The sequence below is a fragment of the Cetorhinus maximus genome, unplaced genomic scaffold (genome assembly GCF_964194155.1).
Source record: "Cetorhinus maximus unplaced genomic scaffold, sCetMax3.hap1.1 HAP1_SCAFFOLD_591, whole genome shotgun sequence".
Classification (NCBI taxonomy): domain Eukaryota; kingdom Metazoa; phylum Chordata; class Chondrichthyes; order Lamniformes; family Cetorhinidae; genus Cetorhinus; species Cetorhinus maximus.
Window position 1 is genome coordinate 17,191 of NW_027596533.1, and position 25,296 is coordinate 42,486.

The window sequence follows — 25,296 nt, forward strand, 5'->3', positions numbered from 1 at the left end:
TGCCCGGCACAGTGCAGGTCTGGTCAGGGTGTATCACCAATTCCAGAGCGGATTTGACCCGATTGGCGATGACCTTGGACAGAATCTTATAGTCCACATTCAACAGTGAAATGGGTCGCCAATTTCTAATTTCCTCCCTTTCTTCCTTGTGCTTGTACATGAGGGTGATGATGCCTTTCCTCATGGATTCTGACATACTGCCGGCCAGGAGCATACTCTCGTACACCCCTAGCAGGTCTGGGCCCATCCAGTCCCACAGAGCCCAATACAACTCCGCCGGCAAGCCGTCGCTTCTGGGGAGATTTACTCTTCTCGAAGGACTCAAGGGCCTAAGTCAGTTCGTCAGGAGTTCGCGGTTTGTCCAGCCTCTCCCGTGTACTGTCGCCTAAGACCTCCGTGATAGAGGACAAGGAGGACTGGGAGGCCGTGCTGTCCGTCGGCTTCACGTCATAAAATCCGGCATAAAAGGATTTGCTGATCCTCAAAATGTCGGACTGCGCTGACTTTACTGATCTGTCTTCTTCATTCAGGCTGCTGAACACAGAGCTCTCTCTCTGTTCCTTTTGGAAGAAGAAACGTGAGCACGTCTCATCCTGCTCCACGGAGCGGACTCTGGAACGGAAGATGTTCTTGGAGGCAAAGTGCGAGGCTTGCTGGCTCTTCACCTCTTGGAGTTCTTCCTTGACATCGACCCCCACCGACTGCAGCCGGAGCAGATTCTGCATCTTTTTCTGGAGTCGGGACATTTCCCTCTCTTCCTTTCTAGCTTTCTGGATGCTTTTGAGGATGAAAAACCTCTTGGTGTTTCCCTTGATCGCTTCCCACCAGTGTGTCAGGGACTCAAAGAGGGGTTTCATGGTTCTCCAACCTTCATAAGCCCTCTTGAGCTCCTCAATGTTCTCTGGGGTCAGCAGTTGCACGAATAGCTTCCATGCCCCCCTGCCCACCCTCAGGTCCTTCTCCAAGTGGCAGTCCGCCAGTAGGATGCAGTGGTCAGAGAAGAACACCGGCTTGACCTCGGTGGATCTGACTGTGAATGCACGGGACACAAAGAGGAAGTCTATCCTGGAACGAATGGACCCGTCTGGCCGCGACCAGGTGTATCTACGCTGCGCTCCGTCTGCAGGGTTGCTGAAGACGTCGTGCAGCTTGGCATCCTTAACTGTTTCCATCAGGGATCTGGACGTAGCGTCCAATCTGCTTCCGGCCCTGCCGGATCGTCCAGCCGCATCGATGATGCAGTTGAAGTCCCCGCCCAGAATGACCGGCCTGGAGGTCGCCAGCAGCAGTGGGAGCTGCTGAAAAACCTCCAGCCGCTCAGCTCCTTGTGACGGGCCATACACGTTAATTAACCGGAGTGGAGCGTTCTTGTACATTACGTCTGCTACGAGGAGTCGCCCGCCCACCACCTCCTTGACCTCGGAGACGGTGAAGTTGCCTCCCCGCAGCAGAATACCCAGGCCGGAGGAACGAGAGTCGTTTCCGCCCGACCAGATCGATGGCCCGTGGGACCACCATCGTGACCATTGCCTGTAGGAGCTGAACTGGATAACCTCACTTATCCACGTTAAACTCCATCTGCCAAATTTTGGCCCATTCACCTAACCTGTCCATATCCATTTGTAAATTTCTCATTTCTTCACTGCAACTTACTTTCCCACCTATTTTGGTGTCATCTGCAAATTTAGCTATGGTACCTTCTACTCCTGAATCCAAGTAAATAGTTGGGGCCCAAGGACCGAACCCTGTGGCACCCCACTAGTTACAGCTTGCCATCCACAAAAGACCCATTTATCCTGACTCTCTGCTTTCTGTTGGTTAGCCAAAGCTCTATCCAAGCAAATATATTACCCTTAGCTGCGTGTGATCTTATCTTGTGTATTAATCTTTTGTGCGGCACCTTATCAAATGCCTTCTAGAAGTCCAGACATACTACATCTACAGGATCGCCATTATCCACTTTGCTTGTCACATCTTCAAAGAACTCTAGCAATTTAGTCAAACACGATTTAGTCTTCATAAAGCCATGCTGACTCTGATGGATTGCATTTTGACTTGCATTTTAGGAGGGTAGTGAAGGCATTGGAGAGAGTGCAGAAGAGGTTTACGAGTTTGGTTCCAGGGGCGAGGAAGTTGAGTTATGAAGTAAGATTGGAGAAGTTGGGACTGTATTCCTTGGGGAAAAGAAGTCTGAGAGGAGACTTGATAGAGGTATTGAAAATCATGAGGTATCTGGAGAGAGTAGATAGGGAGAAACTGCTTGCACCGATGAAAGGATCGAGAAGGAGCGGGCACAGGTTTAAAGTAACTAGCAGAAGAAGCAAAAGTGATAGGAGCAGCGAGTGGTCAGGGTCTGGAATGCACCGCCTGATAGCGTGGCGGAGGCAGGTTCAATTGAAGAGGGAATGAGATGATTATTTGAAAAGAAAGCATGTGCTGGGTTACGTGGAGAAGGCAGGAGAATGGCACGAAGTGAAATGTTCATTGGGAGAGCTGGTGCAGTCACGACGGGCGGAATGGGCTCCTTGTGCAGTGTAAGGATTGTGTGAACGTGGATGTAGACGTTTCCGAGTAGCTGTGTAAAGTGTGTGAGCTTTGAGGTGTGAGTTTTGACTGTTGCTGTATCAGCAGCAGCAGCAGCAGCGGGCGGGAGCGGCAGCAGAGAGCTGGTTGAAAATGTTGTGAGGCGAAAGGTGCAGCTGAGAGAGTGTTTGAGAGGTGTATTTGCAAGTGAAAGATGTTTTTATATGAGTGAGGTAGAGTGTTTGTGAGATGAGAGTGGTGTCTGTGAGCGTTGGGTGAGCGTGCGTGTTTTTTGTGTGTAGATGGTGCGGGTGAGTGAGAAAGAAAGAAAGTTGTGTTTTGAAAGATGTGCATGTTGAAAAGTAAAGAAAGCAGATGTTTGTAAGAAAACTATTTTTAGCATTGAAAATCCCCTGGAAAGGGGTGGTGCACCATTCCCAGAGATACTGCAATACCGGGTCGATGCGTGGAGTGGACGGAGTAAGCCCCTATTCCATCTCCCTGCTCCAAAAATCAATTTAATATATGGTCCCCAGATAAGGGACGTATCAGATATTAAACTGATAAGAACAGATTTTTTTTTTTTTTTGCAAAAATATACTTTATTCATAAAATATCTTCAATCACATTCCAAACCATTCCAAAAACACCATTACAAGGGTACAATCCAGGTTAAACTTTTACAAAATGTATCACCGGGTGCATCAGTACAAACAATATTACAATCATTTACAGCCTTTCATTTTGATCTGTACAGCCCGAGGGGCTCTAAACAGTTCCCAGTCTCTCGGTGCGCTGTGGCAGAAAGGTCTTAGACAGCGACCCTTCCCCATTGCGCCTTTGCGGCAGCTGCCCCAAGCTTTAGTGCGTCCCTCAGCACGTAGTCCTGGACTTTGGATTGTGCCAGTCCGCAACAATCGGTCGGGGACAACTCTTTGTGCTGGAAGACCAACAAGTTTCGGGCAGACCAAAGCGCGTCTTTCACCGAGTTGATGATCCTCCAGCTGCAGTCAATGTTTGTCTCGGTGTGTGTCCCTGGGAACAGCCCGTAGAGCACAGAGTCCTGTGTCACAGAACTGCTCGGGATGAACCTCGACAGCAACCACTGCGTCTCTCTCCAGACTTTCTTTGCAAAGGCACAATCCACAAGGAGGTGAACAACGGTCTCTTCCCCACCACAGCCACCTCGAGGGCAACGTGCAGAGGGGGTGAGACTCCTGGCGTGTAGGAAGGATCTGACGGGGAGGGCCTTTCTCACCACCAGCCAAGCCACGTCTTGGTGTTTGTTGGAAAGTTCTGGCGATGTGGCATTCTGCCAAATGACTTTGACAGTCTGCTCGGGGAACCATCCCACAGGGTCCACCCTCTCCTTTTCCCTCAGGGCCTCTAGGACGTTACGTGCTGACCACTGCCTGATGGACTTGTGGTCAAAGGTGTTTTTCTGCATAAATTTTTCCACCAGGGACAGGTGTTGCTGTACGTGGCGCAGGTCTGGCCCATTCCTCACTCCTGCGCTGTGGCGATCACGCCAGCCATCTTCCGCTTTATCTGGAGGTCAAAAGTGGATCCTGTTTGCAGGGACATGATGTAAAAAAACTCTGGATGAAGGGGGAAAAAACATGCCCAACATCACCCTCATCCTGATGGCCACCTTTGTGTATGGCAGTATCAAGCTGTGTGTAGACCCAAACACCAAGCGTCACTACGTGCTGAGGTTCTACCTGTCCCTGGTGTTGCGAAGGATGGGTCTGGCCACCCTGCCGCGGAACGCTCCAAGTGCCGTATCACCTGCCCCGTGTGGAAAAACTTATGCAGAGAAACACCTTTGTCCGCAAGTCCATCAGGCAGTGGTTAGCACGTATCACCCTAGAGGCCCTGCGGGAAAAGGAGATGGTGGATTCCGGCGGACGGTTCGCCGAACAGACCGTCAGGGTCATTTGGCAGAATGCCTCATCACCAGAACTCTGAAGAGAGTGGCCATGGTTCTTGTCGAGGTGCATCCCGAGCAGTTCCGTGACACAGGTATGGACTCTGTGCTCCAGGGGCTGTTCCCAGGGACACACGCCGAGACAAACATCAACTACCGCCGGAGGATCCACTCGGTGAAAGACACTCTTTGGCTGTCCGAAACTTGTTGGTCTTCCATTGCAAAGAGTTGGCACATTCCAAGGTCCAGGACTACGTGCTGAGGGACGCACTAAAGTTTGGGGCAAAGGCGTAATGGAGAAAGGTCGCTGTCTACGGTTGCGCTAGATGTGTCGTGTAACTGGCAGGTAATGGAAAATTTCGAGAAACACTCAGTCACAAGGGAGAACACGTGACAGGCATGAGAGACAATCCATGAGTCTTTGTAGCTGAGTTTCCGTGTGAGCAACTAGCTCACAGCGCAGAGGAGTTCTTCGATCGAGGCCTGCTGTATTTTTGTCTTTGCTTTCAGCTTGAGCAGTCAAAGAACAAAGAAGAAAAAAAAGTACAGCACAGGAACAGGCCCTTCGGCCCTCCAAGCCTGCGCCGATCGGTCTGTGGAGCTTGCCAGCTGACCAGGTATGCAGCTAAAGTCCTTCCACATCTACAGGGAAGGCAAAGTCAGCAGCGTTTCTCCCAGAGTGTAGAGAGTCCTTGGAACTCTCTTCCTCGAAAGGTGGTGGAAACAGAGTCTTTGAATATTTTCAAGACAGAGCTGGATAGATTAACAAGGCGGGGTTGGAAGGTTATCGCTGGTAGGCAGGAATGTGGGGTTGAGGTTACAATCGGATCAGCCATGATCTTCTGAGTAGTGGAGCAGGCTCTTGGGGCCCAGCGGCCTACTCCTGCTCCTAAGTTGTATGTTCAGACATGTAGGGGCATTACTTTTTACTGATTCCAGTGCTTCTCCTGCACTGAACCTGGAGAGTACTACGTCAGCTGCTGTTGAGTTGTTTCCTGATGCCCTGCTTTCTTTTGTACGAGCTGTCTAGCATCCTCGTTTATGGGCTTCCTTTGCTTGGCATTGGGCCTTCTTTTGGGCTGACTGTTGGTCTATTTCCTTTACGGGATGTCAGCATGACATCACCAGAAGGGAAATGTGTCATGTTATGAAGTCACAGTAAATAAGTCCAATGCATTATATCATTATAATAACACAAGATGATGATCAGCAGTGAGAAGGCAGGTGGCAGCAAGGATAAGTACAGGTACGACACAGCGAACAGCCTTAGATCCTGTTAAAATGTTGAAAATGTTTCTCCCCTTCTCGAAGATTATTTCCTTCAAAATTTTAGAAATCTTTCAGCTTCAACCAGAAGTCACACACAAGCCAAACAACAAAACCACCTGCGTGCACAGCACAGCACACCATCTGCCAGCCTGCAATGATGTCGGCTCTCTTTTAATCACCTTTTCCCCTCCCATCAGTCCTATTCAGCAGGCAAGCAAAGGAGCGCAGAAAATACATCTGCACGGCTGTTTCTAACTTCTAGAAAGGGAACAGCCTTATCCTAGGAAAGTGAAAAATACCTATACTGTCACAAAGTGATGAACTTGAACTGCAAAACACCACGCTTACCTGAGCTTGTGTCACAGTTTTTGCTGTCTATCTCAGCCAGTATTCTCAGTCGTCCATCCTGGCTTCTTGCTCTCTCTGCAGCTTTCAGATGCCTCCCCTTGGCCGGCCTCAGTGCTCGGTGATAGATCAGCGCTCGGTATTATTTCTGTCCTCAGTGGTAACTGCTAGGGGAGAAAGGCTTGACTTTTTCAATCACCTTTTACCTCAGTAAAATCCAAGTAGAACCTAAAGTGGCAATGCTTCTCCCTCTCAGCACCCAACATGTCTTGCCTTTTCTTCAGGTTGGATTTGAGGAAGCACTACAGTTGCTGCCTGGCTGCCATTTCAAGTACAGAGACAAGGGGCAGCCCCATGACCCCTCCCCCGACTCCTGCACAATATGCAAATGTAGCACATTGTCTGAGTGCAATTTGGGAGCTGAAGACGATTTCACAGTGGGATACAAGATATGAGGAGAGGTTTCCTCACAGACACACCGCCACATAAGCCCCTTTAAATTTGCGCGGCTGTGCAAAAAGTTTAATGGGCCCGCACACTTAAACAAATCGGTCACGCACTGTAATGACTCGCCTCATTCAGTTCAACAGAAATTAGGATCATGTTTTTAACCTGTGCCCTAGTTTTAAAATATTTTGTGTTCCATATTTACTTTCTCAATTTGTTATTAATTTACTTTACATTGCTTTATATTCTATTTTGTCTTGGACATGCATCACGGTTCGTTCAATCTCACTGGTTAAGAAAATTAAAATATTTAGTTTGATCAGGGTCTTACACTTGTCAAGAGGAGCCCTTTCAAATACTGGCCTGCTTTTGGAGGCCTGAAGTCACTGGAGCTGCACAAGTCAAGACGACTGAAGGCCTGATTCGCTGTGTAATATACTTTGCAGCATCTTGTTGCACTAGCAGGCAGGAAGGAGTTTTCAGCAATGCAGTTTAAAGGCTTGATACACTAAGTACACTTTCATTTCAGGTTTGTCATTTCAGGACGCTGCGTGTTTTTTTGCTCTGTTTTCTGACTCTGAAATTCTAATTCAGACTGTGGAGAAGAGCTGTTGTTGCTGCTGTTGGTTTTCTTTGTAACTGTTGTCGTTTTTTTGTGGAAAAATATACCTTATCCATAAAATATCTGAAAGAACATTACAAAACATTTCAAAATGGCCATCGCAAAAAGTGCAATCATATTCCAGTTTTTCAAATAGATCATGTCGCACCCTGCGACGCTTCAATACGATCAATGAACATTACAGACATTTCAACATGCTCATTACAGGCAGTCAGACAGTGCAATAGTATTCAAGTTATCTACATAGATCATGTTGCACTCTGAGGTGCTTCAATACAATTGTGATAAATGTAATATTCACCGCATACATTCAATGTGAGTCTTTCAGGCCGAGGGGTCCATACCTTTCCCAGTCCCTCGGTGCACTATGGCTGAAAGGTCTTAGACAGCGACCGTTCCCCACTGCGCATTTGTGGCGGCTGCCCCAAGCTTTAGTGCGTCCCTCAGCACGTAGTCCTCGGCCTTGGAATGTGCCAGCCAGTCTGCAACACTCTGCTGGGGACAACTCATTGCACTGGAAGACCAACAAGTTTCGGGCAGACCAAAGAGCGTCTTTCACCGAGTAGATGATCCTCCACCTGCTTGTCTCGATGTGCGTCCCTGTCCCTGGGATCAACACGTAGAGCACAGAGACCTGTGTCACAGAACTGCTTGGGATGAACCGCGACAAAAACCACGGCAACTCTCTGCAGACCTTCTTTGCAAACGCACATTCCACAAAGAGGTGAACAACGGTCTCGTCCCCACGACAGCCACCTCGAGGTCAACATGCAGAGAGGGTGAGACTTCAGGAAGGATCTGACGGGGAGGGCATTTCTCACCACCAGCCAAGCTACGTCTTGGTGCTTGTTGGAAAGTTCTGGAGACGAGGCATTCTGCCAAACGACTTTGACAGTCTGCTCGGGGAAACATCGCACAGGATCCACCATCTCCTTTCCCCGCAGGGCCTATAGGACGTTACGTGCCGACCACTGCCTGATGGACTTGGGGTCAAAGGTGTTTTTCTGCATAAAGTTTTCCACCAGGGACAGGTGGTACGGCACGGTCCAACTACTTGGAGCGTTCCGCGGCAGCGTGGCCACACCCATCCTTCGCTAAACCGGGGACAGGTAGAACCTCAGCACGTAGTGACACCTGGTGTTTGCGTACCGAGGGTCTACGCACAGCTTGATACAGCCGCACACAAAGGTGGCCATCAGTGTGAGGGCGATGTTGGGCACGTTTATTCCCCCTTTATCTAGAGGCTTATACAGCGCGTCCCTGCGGACACGATCCATTTTCGACCTCCAGATAAAGCGGAAGATGGCTCGGGTGATTGCCGTCGCGCAGCAGTCTGGAATGGGCCAGACCTGCGCCATGTACAGCAACAGCGAGAGTGCCTCACACCTGATGACCAGGTTCTTACCCGCAACGGAGAGGAAGCGTCGCTCCCAGATTCCCAGTTTCCTTTTCACCATAGACACTGGATCCTTCCAGTTTCTAACGCATACCCCGGTCCCTCTGAACCATATCCCCAGCACCTTCAGGCCGTCAGCACTGACGGTGAAGGGGACAAAGGATCGGTCAGCCCAGTTCCCAAAGAACACGGCCTCGCTCTTCCCACGATTTACCTTGGCTCCCGACTCCAGTACGAACTGGTCGCAGATGTGGATCAGTCTGCACACCGACAGCGGATCAGAACAGAAGACGGCGACATCGTCCATGTACAGGGAGGCTTTGATCTGAGTGCCTCCACTGCTTGGGATCGTAACTCCTCTAATGCCCGGATCCTTCCTGATGGACTCGGCAAAGGGTTCTATGCAACACACGAAAAGGACAGGCGAGAGAGGGCAGCCCTGCCTGACTCCTGATTTAATCGGAAAGCTATCTGTTTCCCACCCATTGATTGAGACTGCGCTACTGATGTTAGTGTAGAGCAGTTGGATCCAATTTCGAATTCCCTCCCCAAAGCCCATTTTGGAGAGCACATCCCCCATGTAGGTGTGCGATATTCTGTCAAAGGCCTTCTCCTGATCCAAGCTGATGAGGCAGGTATCCACACCCCTGTCCTGTACATAGGCAATCGTATCCCTGAGCAGCGCCAGGCTGTCAGAGATCTTCCTGCCCGGCACAGAGCAGGTCTGGTCAGGGCGAATCACCAATTCCAGAGCGGATTTGACCCGATTGGCGATGACCTTGGACAGAATCTTATAGTCCACATTCAACAGTGAAATGGGTCGCCAATTTCTAATTTCCTCCCTTTCCCCCTTGTGCTTGTAGATGAGGGTGATGATGCCTTTCCTCATGGATTCTGACATGCTGCCGGCCAGGAGCATACTCTCGTACACTTCTAGCAGGTCTGGGCCGATCAAGTCCCACAGAGCCGAGTACAACTCCGCCGGCAAGCCGTCGCTTCCGGGGGTTTTACTCTTCTCGAAGGACTCGAGGGCCTTAGTCAGTTCATCAGGAGTTAGCGGTTTGTCTAGGCTCTCCCGCGTACTGTGGTCTAAGACCTCCGTGATAGAGGACAGGAAGGACTGGGAGGCCGTGCTGTCCGTGGGCTTCACGTCATACAGTCCGGCATAAAAGGATTTGCTGATCCTCAGAATGTCGGACCGTGATGACTTTACTGAGCCGTCTTCTTCCTTCAGGCTGCTGATCACAGAGCGCTCTCTGTGTACCTTTTGGAAGAAGAAACGTGAGCACGTCTCATCCTGCTCCACGGAGCGGACCCTGGAACGGAAGATGATCTTGGAGGCCTCCGAGGCAAAGTGCGAGGCTTGCTGGCCCTTCACCTCTTGGAGCTCCTCCTTGACATCGACCCCCATCGACTGCAGCCGGAGCAGATTCTGCATCTTTTTCTGGAGTCGGGACAATTCCCTCTGTTCCATTCTAGCTTTCTGGGTGCCTTTGCGGATGAAAAACCTCTTGATGCTTCCCTTGATCGCTTCCCACCAGTGTGTCAGGGACTCAAAGAGGGGTTTCACGGTTCTCCAACCTTTGTAATCCCTCTAGAGCTCCTCAATGTTCTCTGGGGTCAGCAGTTGCACATTTAGCTTCCATGTCCCCCTGCCCACCCTCAGGTCCTTCTCCAAGTGGCAGTCCGCCAGTAGGAGGCAGTGGTCAGAGAAGAACACCGGCTTGACGTCGGTGGATCTGACTGTGAATGCACGGGACACAAACAGGAAGTCTATCCTGGAACGAATGGACCCGTCTGGCCGCGACCAGGTGTATCTACGCTGCGCTCCGTCTGCAGGGTTGCTGAAGACGTCGTGCAGCTTGGCATCCTTAACTGTTTCCATCAGGGATCTGGACGTAGCGTCCAATCTGCTTCCGGCCCTGCCGGATCGTCCAGCCGCATCGATGATGCAGTTGAAGTCCCCGCCCAGAATGACCGGCCTGGAGGTCGCCAGCAGCAGTGGGAGCTGCTGAAAAACCTCCAGCTGCTCAGCCCCTTGTGCCGGGCCATACACGTTAATTAACCGGAGTGGAGCGTTCTTGTACATTACGTCTGCTACGAGGAGTCGCCCGCCCACCACCTCCTTGACCTCGGAGACGGTGAAGTTGCCTCCCCGCAGCAGAATACCCAGGCCGGAGGAACGAGACTCGTTTCCGCCCGACCAGACCGATGGCCCGTGGGACCACCATCGTGACCATTGCCTGTAGGAGCTGAGGTGCGGTATCGCACACTCCTGCAGAAACAACAGGTCAGCTTTGACCTTGGCTAGGTAGTCCAAGGTCGCAACACATCGCGTAGTAGATTTAATGCTACGCACATTTATGGATACAATCTTTAAACCCATTTTAAAGCATTTATTCTCCTACCAAACCCACTGTCTCTGAGAGTCCCAGACCTTTAGTCTGCTCCTTCATACCCGTAGTGAGCTCAAATTCCTTCACTTTGGATGGGCTGAGGTAGATCTCCTTGGCCGTGTTCTGCTCCGGTGGCATCTGGAGGTTCACGTAGAGAGCGGGTTTTGAGATGACCTTTGCTGGAGAAGCTTCTCCAAAACTCACCCCCTCTGGGGTGTTGCTGTTCCCGGCTTCCTGGAGCTGGGGTGCGATGATTGCCTCACTGCTCCCAGATTCCAGGGGCTGTGGTGCACTGGCCTCCTCAGGTTGCAGGCAAAGTTGGGGTGCGCTGGTCTCCTTGTTGTCTCCAATTTTCTGGAGCTCGGGTGTCTCGTCCTCCAACGCCCTGGAGCTTTGCCGCCTCTTCTGTCGGTGCCGCTCTGGCACTTCATCATCCGAAGAGCTGCTGCCCTTGTCATCCGTGTCGGATGGGAGACGCCTCTTGCCGCTTCTCTGGGAAACGCCTTTGCTTCTTCTTCGCTCCCTCTTACTTTTCTTGTTCTTCACCGTCCGCCACTCCCCCTACTGCTTTTCCACTGCTGCCTCCTCCTCCATTGATTCGCTGTCCTGAGGACTGGGAGGTTCAGGGGGTAGTGCTGCTGATTGGCTCTCTGTTGCCTCAATCTCTTTCTCCACCTTGTCTCTCTCTGTGTCCTCCTTTGTCCCGTTGAGCTCCCTGGGGGCCTTGGTGGTTGGAGTGACACGAAACATTTCTTCTGCTTCCCCCTGGTCGGCTTTGGCTGCCTGTGCGTAAGTACGGCAGCGTTTGGGGCAGGTCCTGTAGAGGTGACTTGCCTCGCCACACAGGTTGCAGCACTTGGCCTGTTTGCAGTCTTTTGTCTGGTGCCCTTCCTGTTTGCAGATCTTGCAGAGGGAGGCGCTGCAGTTGGCCGCCACATGACCAGCCTTGCCGCATGAGCGACAATGCTTGGGTTGCCCAGCGTAGACCAGGTAGCCCCGGTTTCCCCCGATGGCGAAACTGGAGGGAGGGTGGAAAATGGCTCCCTTACCATCGGTCTTTAGCGTGACCTTAAACAGGCGTTTGCCTGTCCAGATCCCCAAGTCGTCTCGAATCTCGGTGCCGCTCCCCACCTTATCGAAGTATCTGGTGAGGAAGGTGACCACGTCGGCGACAGGGACGAAGGGGTTGTACACATGCACCATCACCTCACGTTCCCGTTGCAACGGCAGAGAAAAGTGCGGCTCCGCCGTCAGGATCTTCATCTCCGGCAGGTCTCTCTTCTCCTCGAACACCCTCAGGAGCCGGACGCAGTCTGCCACCCGCTTGAACGTCACGTCAAAATAACCGCCTTTGCGGGAGTCGTGCAGGGTGAAGATCTCCGTAGCTTGGAAGCCGCACGCCTTCAACAGGATCCTCCTGGTGAAGAAGCCCCGATCCATAGGTGATCCTCCTTCGCTGTGGTTCACCGTGACTCGGACGGTGATAGGTAGCCCACGGTATGGATTTGGATTGCGATTGGTTATCGCCCTTCCATCCCGACCTTGCCTTGGCAGGACCATGGTGTCGCCCCTGCAACACTTGATCTTAGCCAAAAGGCCGAGAAGCGATGAGAAAGAAAGAAAGTTGTGTTTTGAAAGATGTGCATGTTGAAAAGTAAAGAAAGCAGATGTTTGTAAGAAAACTATTTTTAGCATTGAAAATCCCCTGGAAAGGGGTGGTGCACCATTCCCAGAGATACTGCAATACCGGGTCGATGCGTGGAGTGGACGGAGCAAGCCCCTATTCCATCTCCCTGCTCCAAAAATCAATTTAATATATGGTCCCCAGATAAGGGACGTATCAGATATTAAACTGATAAGAACAGATTTTTTTTTTTGTAAAAATATACTTTATTCATAAAATATCTTCAATCACATTCCAAACCATTCCAAAAACAACATTACAAGGGTACAATCCAGGATAAACTTTTACAAAATGTATCACCAGGTGCATCAGTACAAACAATATTACAATCATTTACAGCCTTTCATTTTGATCTGTACAGCCCGAGGGGCTCTAAACAGTTCCCAGTCTCTCGGTGCGCTGTGGTAGAAAGGTCTTAGACAGCGACCCTTCCCCATTGCGCCTTTGCGGCAGCTGCCTAAACTGATAAGAACAGATTTTTTTTTTTTTTGGTAAAAATATACTTTATTCATAAAATATCTTCAATCGCATTCAAAACCATTTCAAAAACAACATTACAAGGGTACAATGCAGGTTAAACTTTTACAAAATGTATCACCAGGTGCATCAGTACAAACAATATTACAATCATTTACAGCCTTTCATTTTGATCTGTACAGCCCGAGGGGCTCTAAACAGTTCCCAGTCTCTCGGTGCGCTGTGGTAGAAAGGTCTTAGACAGCGACCCTTCCCCATTGCGCCTTTGCGGCAGCTGCCCCAAGCTGTAGTGCGTCCCTCAGCACGTAGTCCTGGACTTTGGATTGTGCCAGTCCGCAACAATCGGTCGGGGACAACTCTTTGTGCTGGAAGACCAACAAGTTTCGGGCAGACCAAAGCGCCTCTTTCACCGAGTTGATGATCCTCCAGCTGCAGTTGATGTTTGTCTCGGTGTGTGTCCCTGGGAACAGCCCGTAGAGCACAGAGTCCTGTGTCACAGAACTGCTCGGGATGAACCTCGACAGCAACCACTGCATCTCTCTCCAGACTTTCTTTGCTAAGGCACAATCCACAAGGAGGTGGACAACGGTCTCTTCCCCACCACAGCCACCTCGAGGGCAACGTGCAGAGGGGGTGAGCTTCCTGGCGTGTAGGAAGGATCTGACGGGGAGGGCCTTTCTCACCACCAGCCATGCTACGTCTTGGTGCTTGTTGGAAAGTTCTGGCGATGAGGCATTCTGCCAAATGACTTTGACAGTCTGCTCGGGGAACCATCCCACAGGGTCCACCCTCTCCTTATCCCTCAGGGCCTCTAGGACGTTACGTGCTGACCACTGCCTGATGGACTTGTGGTCAAAGGTGTTTTTCTGCATAAATTTTTCCACCAGGGACAGGTGGTACGGCACGGTCCAACTACTTGGAGCGTTCCGCGGCAGCGTGGCCAGACCCATCCTTCGCAACACCGGGGACAGGTAGAACCTCAGCACGTAGTGACACTTGGTGTTTGCGTACTGAGGGTCTACGCACCGCTTGATGCAGCCACACACAAAGGTGGCCATCAGTATGAGGGCGATGTTGGGCACGTTTTTTCCCCCTTTATCTAGAGGCTTGTACATCGCGTCCCTGCAGACACGATCCATTTTCGACCTCCAGATAAAGCGGAAGATGGCTCGAGTGATCGCCGTCGCGCAGGAGTCTGGAATGGGCCAGACCTGCGCCACGTACAGCAACAGCGAGAGTACCTCCCACCTGATGACCAGGTTCTTACCCGCAATGGAGAGGGAGCGTCGATCCCACATGCCCAGTTTCCTCTTCACCATAGCCACTCGCTCCTTCCAGTTTCTAACGCATGCCCCGGTCCCTCCGAACCATATCCCCAGCACCTTCAGGCCGTCAGCCCTGACAGTGAAGGGGACAAAGGATCGGTCAGCCCAGTTCCCAAAGAACATGGCCTCGCTCTTCCCACGATTTACCTTGGCTCCCGAGGCCAGTTCGAACTGGTCGCAGATGTGCATCAGTCTGCGCACCGACAGCGGATCCGAGCAGAAGACGGCGACGTCGTCCATGTACAGGGAGGCTTTTACCTGAGTGCCTCCACTGCCTGGGATCGTCACTCCTCTTATGCCCGGATCCTTCCTGATGGACTCGGCAAAGGGTTCTATGCAGCACACGAAAAGGACAGGCGAGAGAGGACAGCCCTGCCTGACTCCAGATTTGATCGGGAAGCTATCTGTTTCCCACCCATTGATTGAGACTGCGCTACTGATGTTAGTGTAGAGCAGTTGGATCCAATTTCGAATTCCCTCCCCAAAGCCCATTTTGGAGAGCACATCCCCCATGTAGGTGTGCGATATTCTGTCAAAGGCCTTCTCCTGATCCAAGCTGATGAGGCAGGTATCCACACCCCTGTCCTGTACATAGGCAATCGTATCCCTGAGCAGCGCCAGGCTGTCAGAGATCTTCCTGCCTGGCACAGAGCAGGTCTGGTCAGGGTGAATCACCAATTCCAGAGCGGATTTGACCCGATTGGCGATGACCTTGGACAGAATCTTATAGTCCATATTCAACAGTGAAATGGGTCGCCAATTTCTAATTTCCTCCCTTTCCCCCTTGTGCTTGTAGATGAGGGTGATGATGCCTTTCCTCATGGATTCTGACATGATGCCGGCCAGGAGCATACTCTCGTACACTTCTAGCAGGTCTGGGCCGATCAAGTCCCACAGAGCCGAATACAACTCCGCCGGCAAGCCGTCGCTTCCGGGGGTTTTAGTCTTCTCGAAGGACGCGAGGGCCTTAGTCAGTTCGTCAGGAGTTAGCGGTTTGTCCAGGCTCTCCCGCGTACTGTGGTCTAAGACCTCCGTGATAGAGGACAGGAAGGACTGGGAGGCCGTGCTGTCCGTGGGCTTCACGTAATACAGTCCGGCATAAAAGGATTTGCTGATCCTCAGAATGTCGGACCGTGATGACTTTACTGAGCCGTCTTCTTCCTTCAGGCTGCTGATCACAGAGCGCTCTCTGTGTACCTTTTGGAAGAAGAAACGTGAGCACGTCTCATCCTGCTCCACGGAGCGGACTCTGGAACGGAAGATGATCTTGGAGGCCTCCGAGGCAAAGTGCGAGGCTTGCTGGCCCTTCACCTCTTGGAGCTCCTCCTTGACATCCACCCCCATCGACTGCAGCCGGAGCAGATTCTGCATCTTTTTCTGGAGTCGGGACATTTCCCTCTGTTCCTTTCTAGCTTTCTGGGTGCCTTTGCGGATGAAAAACCTCTTGATGCTTCCCTTGATCACTTCCCACCAGTGTGTCAGGGACTCAAAGAGGGGTTTCACGGTTCTCCAACCTTTGTAATCCCTCTTGAGCTCCTCAATGTTCTCTGGGGTCAGCAGTTGCACATTTAGCTTCCATGCCCCCCTGCCCACCCTCAGGTCTTCCTCCAAGTGGCAGTCCGCCAGTAGGAGGCAGTGGTCAGAGAAGAACACCGGCTTGACCTCGGTGGATCTGACTGTGAATGCACGGGACACAAAGAGGAAGTCTATCCTGGAACGAATGGACCCGTCTGGCCGCGACCAGGTGTATCTACGCTGCGCTCCGTCTGCAGGGTTGCTGAAGACGTCGTGCAGCTTGGCATCCTTAACTGTTTCCATCAGGGATCTGGACGTAGCGTCCAATCTGCTGCCGGCCCTGCCGGATCGTCCAGCCGCATCGATGATGCAGTTGAAGTCCCCGCCCAGAATGACCGGCCTGGAGGTCGCCAGCAGCAGTGGGAGCTGCTGAAAAACCTCCAGCCGCTCAGCCCCTTGTGCCGGGCCATACACGTTAATTAACCGGAGTGGAGCGTTCTTGTACGAGGAGTCGCCCGCCCACCACCTCCTTGACCTCGGAGACGGTGAAGTTGCCTCCCCGCAGCAGAATACCCAGGCCGGAGGAACGAGACTCGTTTCCGCCCGACCAGACCGATGGCCCGTGGGACCACCATCGTGACCATTGCCTGTAGGAGCTGAGGTGCGGTATCGCACACTCCTGCAGAAACAACAGGTCAGCTTTGACCTTGGCTAGGTAGTCCAAGGTCGCAACACATCGCGTAGTAGATTTAATGCTACGCACATTTATGGATACAATCTTTAAACCCATTTTAAAGCATTTATTCTCCTACCAAACCCACTGTCTCTGAGAGTCCCAGACCTTTAGTCTGCTCCTTCATACCCGTAGTGAGCTCAAATTCCTTCACTTTGGATGGGCTGAGGTAGATCTCCTTGGCCGTGTTCTGCTCCGGTGGCATCTGGAGGTTCACGTAGAGAGCGGGTTTTGAGATGACCTTTGCTGGAGAAGCTTCTCCAAAACTCACCCCCTCTGGGGTGTTGCTGTTCCCGGCTTCCTGGAGCTGGGGTGCGATGATTGCCTCACTGCTCCCAGATTCCAGGGGCTGTGGTGCACTGGCCTCCTCAGGTTGCAGGCAAAGTTGGGGTGCGCTGGTCTCCTTGTTGTCTCCAATTTTCTGGAGCTCGGGTGTCTCGTCCTCCAACGCCCTGGAGCTTTGCCGCCTCTTCTGTCGGTGCCGCTCTGGCACTTCATCATCCGAAGAGCTGCTGCCCTTGTCATCCGTGTCGGATGGGAGACGCCTCTTGCCGCTTCTCTGGGAAACGCCTTTGCTTCTTCTTCGCTCCCTCTTACTTTTCTTGTTCTTCACCGTCCGCCACTCCCCCTACTGCTTTTCCACTGCTGCCTCCTCCTCCATTGATTCGCTGTCCTGAGGACTGGGAGGTTCAGGGGGTAGTGCTGCTGATTGGCTCTCTGTTGCCTCAATCTCTTTCTCCACCTTGTCTCTCTCTGTGTCCTCCTTTGTCCCGTTGAGCTCCCTGGGGGCCTTGGTGGTTGGAGTGACACGAAACATTTCTTCTGCTTCCCCCTGGTCGGCTTTGGCTGCCTGTGCGTAAGTACGGCAGCGTTTGGGGCAGGTCCTGTAGAGGTGACTTGCCTCGCCACACAGGTTGCAGCACTTGGCCTGTTTGCAGTCTTTTGTCTGGTGCCCTTCCTGTTTGCAGATCTTGCAGAGGGAGGCGCTGCAGTTGGCCGCCACATGACCAGCCTTGCCGCATGAGCGACAATGCTTGGGTTGCCCAGCGTAGACCAGGTAGCCCCGGTTTCCCCCGATGGCGAAACTGGAGGGAGGGTGGAAAATGGCTCCCTTACCGTCGGTCTTTAGCGTGACCTTAAACAGGCGTTTGCCTGTCCAGATCCCCAAGTCGTCTCGAATCTCGGTGCCGCTCCCCACCTTATCGAAGTATCTGGTGAGGAAGGTGACCACGTCGGCGACAGGGACGAAGGGGTTGTACACATGCACCATCACCTCACGTTCCCGTTGCAACGGCAGAGAAAAGTGCGGCTCCGCCGTCAGGATCTTCATCTCCGGCAGGTCTCTCTTCTCCTCGAACACCCTCAGGAGCCGGACGCAGTCTGCCACCCGCTTGAACGTCACGTCAAAATAACCGCCTTTGCGGGAGTCGTGCAGGGTGAAGATCTCCGTAGCTTGGAAGCCGCACGCCTTCAACAGGATCCTCCTGGTGAAGAAGCCCCGATCCATAGGTGATCCTCCTTCGCTGTGGTTCACCGTGACTCGGACGGTGATAGGTAGCCCACGGTATGGATTTGGATTGCGATTGGTTATCGCCCTTCCATCCCGACCTTGCCTTGGCAGGACCATGGTGTCGCCCCTGCAACACTTGATCTTAGCCAAAAGGCCGAGAAGCGATGAGAAAGAAAGAAAGTTGTGTTTTGAAAGATGTGCATGTTGAAAAGTAAAGAAAGCAGATGTTTGTAAGAAAACTATTTTTAGCATTGAAAATCCCCTGGAAAGGGGTGGTGCACCATTCCCAGAGATACTGCAATACCGGGTCGATGCGTGGAGTGGACGGAGCAAGCCCCTATTCCATCTCCCTGCTCCAAAAATCAATTTAATATATGGTCCCCAGATAAGGGACGTATCAGATATTAAACTGATAAGAACAGATTTTTTTTTTTGTAAAAATATACTTTATTCATAAAATATCTTCAATCACATTCCAAACCATTCCAAAAACAACATTACAAGGGTACAATCCAGGATAAACTTTTACAAAATGTATCACCAGGTGCATCAGTACAAACAATATTACAATCATTTACAGCCTTTCATTTTGATCTGTACAGCCCGAGGGGCTCTAAACAGTTCCCAGTCTCTCGGTGCGCTGTGGTAGAAAGGTCTTAGACAGCGACCCTTCCCCATTGCGCCTTTGCGGCAGCTGCCTAAACTGATAAGAACAGATTTTTTTTTTTTTTGGTAAAAATATACTTTATTCATAAAATATCTTCAATCGCATTCAAAACCATTTCAAAAACAACATTACAAGGGTACAATGCAGGTTAAACTTTTACAAAATGTATCACCAGGTGCATCAGTACAAACAATATTACAATCATTTACAGCCTTTCATTTTGATCTGTACAGCCCGAGGGGCTCTAAACAGTTCCCAGTCTCTCGGTGCGCTGTGGTAGAAAGGTCTTAGACAGCGACCCTTCCCCATTGCGCCTTTGCGGCAGCTGCCCCAAGCTGTAGTGCGTCCCTCAGCACGTAGTCCTGGACTTTGGATTGTGCCAGTCCGCAACAATCGGTCGGGGACAACTCTTTGTGCTGGAAGACCAACAAGTTTCGGGCAGACCAAAGCGCCTCTTTCACCGAGTTGATGATCCTCCAGCTGCAGTTGATGTTTGTCTCGGTGTGTGTCCCTGGGAACAGCCCGTAGAGCACAGAGTCCTGTGTCACAGAACTGCTCGGGATGAACCTCGACAGCAACCACTGCATCTCTCTCCAGACTTTCTTTGCTAAGGCACAATCCACAAGGAGGTGGACAACGGTCTCTTCCCCACCACAGCCACCTCGAGGGCAACGTGCAGAGGGGGTGAGCTTCCTGGCGTGTAGGAAGGATCTGACGGGGAGGGCCTTTCTCACCACCAGCCATGCTACGTCTTGGTGCTTGTTGGAAAGTTCTGGCGATGAGGCATTCTGCCAAATGACTTTGACAGTCTGCTCGGGGAACCATCCCACAGGGTCCACCCTCTCCTTATCCCTCAGGGCCTCTAGGACGTTACGTGCTGACCACTGCCTGATGGACTTGTGGTCAAAGGTGTTTTTCTGCATAAATTTTTCCACCAGGGACAGGTGGTACGGCACGGTCCAACTACTTGGAGCGTTCCGCGGCAGCGTGGCCAGACCCATCCTTCGCAACACCGGGGACAGGTAGAACCTCAGCACGTAGTGACACTTGGTGTTTGCGTACTGAGGGTCTACGCACCGCTTGATGCAGCCGCACACAAAGGTGGCCATCAGTATGAGGGCGATGTTGGGCACGTTTTTTCCCCCTTTATCTAGAGGCTTGTACATCGCGTCCCTGCAGACACGATCCATTTTCGACCTCCAGATAAAGCGGAAGATGGCTCGAGTGATCGCCGTCGCGCAGGAGTCTGGAATGGGCCAGACCTGCGCCACGTACAGCAACAGCGAGAGTACCTCCCACCTGATGACCAGGTTCTTACCCGCAATGGAGAGGGAGCGTCGATCCCACATGCCCAGTTTCCTCTTCACCATAGCCACTCGCTCCTTCCAGTTTCTAACGCATGCCCCGGTCCCTCCGAACCATATCCCCAGCACCTTCAGGCCGTCAGCCCTGACAGTGAAGGGGACAAAGGATCGGTCAGCCCAGTTCCCAAAGAACATGGCCTCGCTCTTCCCACGATTTACCTTGGCTCCCGAGGCCAGTTCGAACTGGTCGCAGATGTGCATCAGTCTGCGCACCGACAGCGGATCCGAGCAGAAGACGGCGACGTCGTCCATGTACAGGGAGGCTTTTACCTGAGTGCCTCCACTGCCTGGGATCGTCACTCCTCTTATGCCCGGATCCTTCCTGATGGACTCGGCAAAGGGTTCTATGCAGCACACGAAAAGGACAGGCGAGAGAGGACAGCCCTGCCTGACTCCAGATTTGATCGGGAAGCTATCTGTTTCCCACCCATTGATTGAGACTGCGCTACTGATGTTAGTGTAGAGCAGTTGGATCCAATTTCGAATTCCCTCCCCAAAGCCCATTTTGGAGAGCACATCCCCCATGTAGGTGTGCGATATTCTGTCAAAGGCCTTCTCCTGATCCAAGCTGATGAGGCAGGTATCCACACCCCTGTCCTGTACATAGGCAATCGTATCCCTGAGCAGCGCCAGGCTGTCAGAGATCTTCCTGCCTGGCACAGAGCAGGTCTGGTCAGGGTGAATCACCAATTCCAGAGCGGATTTGACCCGATTGGCGATGACCTTGGACAGAATCTTATAGTCCATATTCAACAGTGAAATGGGTCGCCAATTTCTAATTTCCTCCCTTTCCCCCTTGTGCTTGTAGATGAGGGTGATGATGCCTTTCCTCATGGATTCTGACATGATGCCGGCCAGGAGCATACTCTCGTACACTTCTAGCAGGTCTGGGCCGATCAAGTCCCACAGAGCCGAATACAACTCCGCCGGCAAGCCGTCGCTTCCGGGGGTTTTAGTCTTCTCGAAGGACGCGAGGGCCTTAGTCAGTTCGTCAGGAGTTAGCGGTTTGTCCAGGCTCTCCCGCGTACTGTGGTCTAAGACCTCCGTGATAGAGGACAGGAAGGACTGGGAGGCCGTGCTGTCCGTGGGCTTCACGTAATACAGTCCGGCATAAAAGGATTTGCTGATCCTCAGAATGTCGGACCGTGATGACTTTACTGAGCCGTCTTCTTCCTTCAGGCTGCTGATCACAGAGCGCTCTCTGTGTACCTTTTGGAAGAAGAAACGTGAGCACGTCTCATCCTGCTCCACGGAGCGGACTCTGGAACGGAAGATGATCTTGGAGGCCTCCGAGGCAAAGTGCGAGGCTTGCTGGCCCTTCACCTCTTGGAGCTCCTCCTTGACATCCACCCCCATCGACTGCAGCCGGAGCAGATTCTGCATCTTTTTCTGGAGTCGGGACATTTCCCTCTGTTCCTTTCTAGCTTTCTGGGTGCCTTTGCGGATGAAAAACCTCTTGATGCTTCCCTTGATCACTTCCCACCAGTGTGTCAGGGACTCAAAGAGGGGTTTCACGGTTCTCCAACCTTTGTAATCCCTCTTGAGCTCCTCAATGTTCTCTGGGGTCAGCAGTTGCACATTTAGCTTCCATGCCCCCCTGCCCACCCTCAGGTCTTCCTCCAAGTGGCAGTCCGCCAGTAGGAGGCAGTGGTCAGAGAAGAACACCGGCTTGACCTCGGTGGATCTGACTGTGAATGCACGGGACACAAAGAGGAAGTCTATCCTGGAACGAATGGACCCGTCTGGCCGCGACCAGGTGTATCTACGCTGCGCTCCGTCTGCAGGGTTGCTGAAGACGTCGTGCAGCTTGGCATCCTTAACTGTTTCCATCAGGGATCTGGACGTAGCGTCCAATCTGCTGCCGGCCCTGCCGGATCGTCCAGCCGCATCGATGATGCAGTTGAAGTCCCCGCCCAGAATGACCGGCCTGGAGGTCGCCAGCAGCAGTGGGAGCTGCTGAAAAACCTCCAGCCGCTCAGCCCCTTGTGCCGGGCCATACACGTTAATTAACCGGAGTGGAGCGTTCTTGTACGAGGAGTCGCCCGCCCACCACCTCCTTAACCTCGGAGACGGTGAAGTTGCCTCCCCGCAGCAGAATACCCAGGCCGGAGGAACGAGAGTCCTTTCCGCCCGACCAGATCGATGGCCCGTGGGACCACCATCGTGACCATTGCCTGTAGGAGCTGAGGTGCGGTATCGCACACTCCTGCAGAAACAACAGGTCAGCTTTGACCTTGGCTAGGTAGTCCAAGGTTGCAACACATCGCGTAGTAGATTTAATGCTACGCACATTTATGGATACAATCTTTAAACCCATTTTAAAGCATTTATTCTCCTACCAAACCCACTGTCTCTGAGAGTCCCAGACCTTTAGTCTGCTCCTTCATACCCGTAGTGAGCTCAAATTCCTTCACTTTGGATGGGCTGAGGTAGATCTCCTTGGCCATGTTCTGCTCCAGTGGCATCTGGAGGTTCACGTAGAGAGCGGGTTTTGAGATGACCTTTGCTGAAGAAGCTTCTCCAAAACTCACCCCCTCTGGGGTGTTGCTGTTCCCGGCTTCCTGGAGCTGGGGTGCGATGATTGCCTCACTGCTCCCAGATTCCAGGGGCTGTGGTGCACTGGCCTCCTCAGGTTGCAGGCAAAGTTGGGGTGCGCTGGTCTCCTTGTTGTCTCCAATTTTCTGGAGCTCGGGTGTCTCGTCCTCCAACGCCCTGGAGCTTTGCCGCCTCTTCTGTCGGTGCCGCTCTGGCACTTCATCATCCGAAGAGCTGCTGCCCTTGTCCTCCGTGTCGGATGGGAGACGCCTCTTGCCGCTTCTCTGGGAAACGCCTTTGCTTCTTCTTCGCTCCCTCTTACTTTTCTTGTTCTTGTTCTTCACCGTCTGCCACTCCCCCTGCTGCTTTTCCACTGCTGCCTCCTCCTCCATTGATTCGCTGTCCTGAGGACTGGGAGGTTCAGGGGGTAGTGCTGTTGATTGGCTCTCTGTTGCCTCAATCTCTTTCTCCACCTTGTCTCTCTCTGTGTCCTCCTTTGTCCCGTTGAGCACCCTGGGGGCCTTGGTGGTTGGAGTGACACGGAACATTTCTTCTGCTTCCCCCTGGTCGGCTTTGGCTGCCTGTGCGTAAGTACGGCAGCGTTTGGGGCAGGTCCTGTAGAGGTGACTTGCCTCGCCACACAGGTTGCAGCACTTGGCCTGTTTGCAGTCTTTTGTCTGGTGCCCTTCCTGTTTGCAGATCTTGCAGAGGGAGGCGCTGCAGTTGGCCGCCACATGACCAGCCTTGCCGCATGAGCGACAATGCTTGGGTTGCCCAGCGTAGACCAGGTAGCCCCGGTTTCCCCCGATAGCGAAACTGGAGGGAGGGTGGAAAATGGCTCCCTTACCGTCGGTCTTTAGCGTGACCTTAAACAGGCGTTTGCCTGTCCAGATCCCCAAGTCGTCTCGAATCTCGGTGCCGCTCCCCACCTTATCGAAGTACCTGGTGAGGAAGGTGACCACGTCGGCGACAGGGACGAAGGGGTTGTACACATGCACCATCACCTCACGTTCCCGTTGCAACGGCAGAGAAAAGTGCGGCTCCGCCGTCAGGATCTTCATCTCCGGCAGGTCTCTCTTCTCCTCGAACACCCTCAGGAGCCGGACGCAGTCTGCCACCCGCTTGAACGTCACGTCAAAATAACCGCCTTTGCGGGAGTCGTGCAGGGTGAAGATCTCCGTAGCTTGGAAGCCGCACGCCTTCAACAGGATCCTCCTGGTGAAGAAGCCCCGATCCATAGGTGATCCTCCTTCGCTGTGGTTCACCGTGACTCGGACGGTGATAGGTAGCCCACGGTATGGATTTGGATTGCGATTGGTTATCGCCCTTCCATCCCGACCTTGCCTTGGCAGGACCATGGTGTCGCCCCTGCAACACTTGATCTTAGCCAAAAGGCCGAGAAGCGATGAGAAAGAAAGAAAGTTGTGTTTTGAAAGATGTGCATGTTGAAAAGTAAAGAAAGCAGATGTTTGTAAGAAAACTATTTTTAGCATTGAAAATCCCCTGGAAAGGGGTGGTGCACCATTCCCAGAGATACTGCAATACCGGGTCGATGCGTGGAGTGGACGGAGCAAGCCCCTATTCCATCTCCCTGCTCCAAAAATCAATTTAATATATGGTCCCCAGATAAGGGACGTATCAGATATTAAACTGATTTTTTTTTTTTTGTAAAAATATACTTTATTCATAAAATATCTTCAATCACATTCCAAACCATTTCAAAAACAACATTACAAGGGTACAATCCAGGTTAAACTTTTACAAAATGTATCACCAGGTGCGTCAGTACAAACAATATTACAATCATTTACAGCCTTTCATTTTGATCTGTACAGCCCGAGGGGCTCTAAACAGTTCCCAGTCTCTCGGTGCGCTGTGGCAGAAAGGTCTTAGACAGCGACCCTTCCCCATTGCGCCTTTGCGGCAGCTGCCCCAAGCTTTAGTGCGTCCCTCAGCACGCAGTCCTGGACTTTGGATTGTGCCAGTCCGCAACAATCGGTCGGGGACAACTCTTTGTGCTGGAAGACCAACAAGTTTCGGGCAGACCAAAGCGCGTCTTTCACCGAGTTGATGATCCTCCAGCTGCAGTCGATGTTTGTCTCGGTGTGTGTCCCTGGGAACAGCCCGTGGAGCACAGAGTCCTGTGTCACAGAACTGCTCGGGATGAACCTCGACAGCAACCACTGCATCTCTCTCCAGACTTTCTTTGCAAAGGCACAATCCACAAGGAGGTGGACAACGGTCTCTTCCCCACCACAGCCACCTCGAGGGCAACGTGCAGAGGGGGTGAGCTTCCTGGCGTGTAGGAAGGATCTGACGGGGAGGGCCTTTCTCACCACCAGCCAAGCTACGTCTTGGTGCTTGTTGGAAAGTTCTGGCGATGAGGCATTCTGCCAAATGACTTTGACAGTCTGCTCGGGGAACCATCCCACAGGGTCCACCCTCTCCTTATCCCTCAGGGCCTCTAGGACGTTACGTGCTGACCACTGCCTGATGGACTTGTGGTCAAAGGTGTTTTTCTGCATAAATTTTTCCACCAGGGACAGGTGGTACGGCACGGT

At 52.2% G+C, this 25,296-nt stretch overlaps 4 pseudogenes; all 4 read right to left on the reverse strand.

Moving 5' to 3' along the window:
* Positions 1 to 2,944: 2,944 nt before the first annotated feature.
* Positions 2,945 to 3,122, reverse strand: LOC144674213 (U2 spliceosomal RNA; annotated as a pseudogene).
* A 9,516-nt stretch (positions 3,123 to 12,638) lies between these two features.
* On the reverse strand, positions 12,639 to 12,812 carry LOC144674207 (U2 spliceosomal RNA; annotated as a pseudogene).
* Positions 12,813 to 18,439: 5,627 nt separating this feature from the next.
* On the reverse strand, positions 18,440 to 18,613 carry LOC144674209 (U2 spliceosomal RNA; annotated as a pseudogene).
* A 5,633-nt stretch (positions 18,614 to 24,246) lies between these two features.
* Positions 24,247 to 24,412, reverse strand: LOC144674216 (U2 spliceosomal RNA; annotated as a pseudogene).
* Between the last annotated feature and the right edge of the window lie 884 nt (positions 24,413 to 25,296).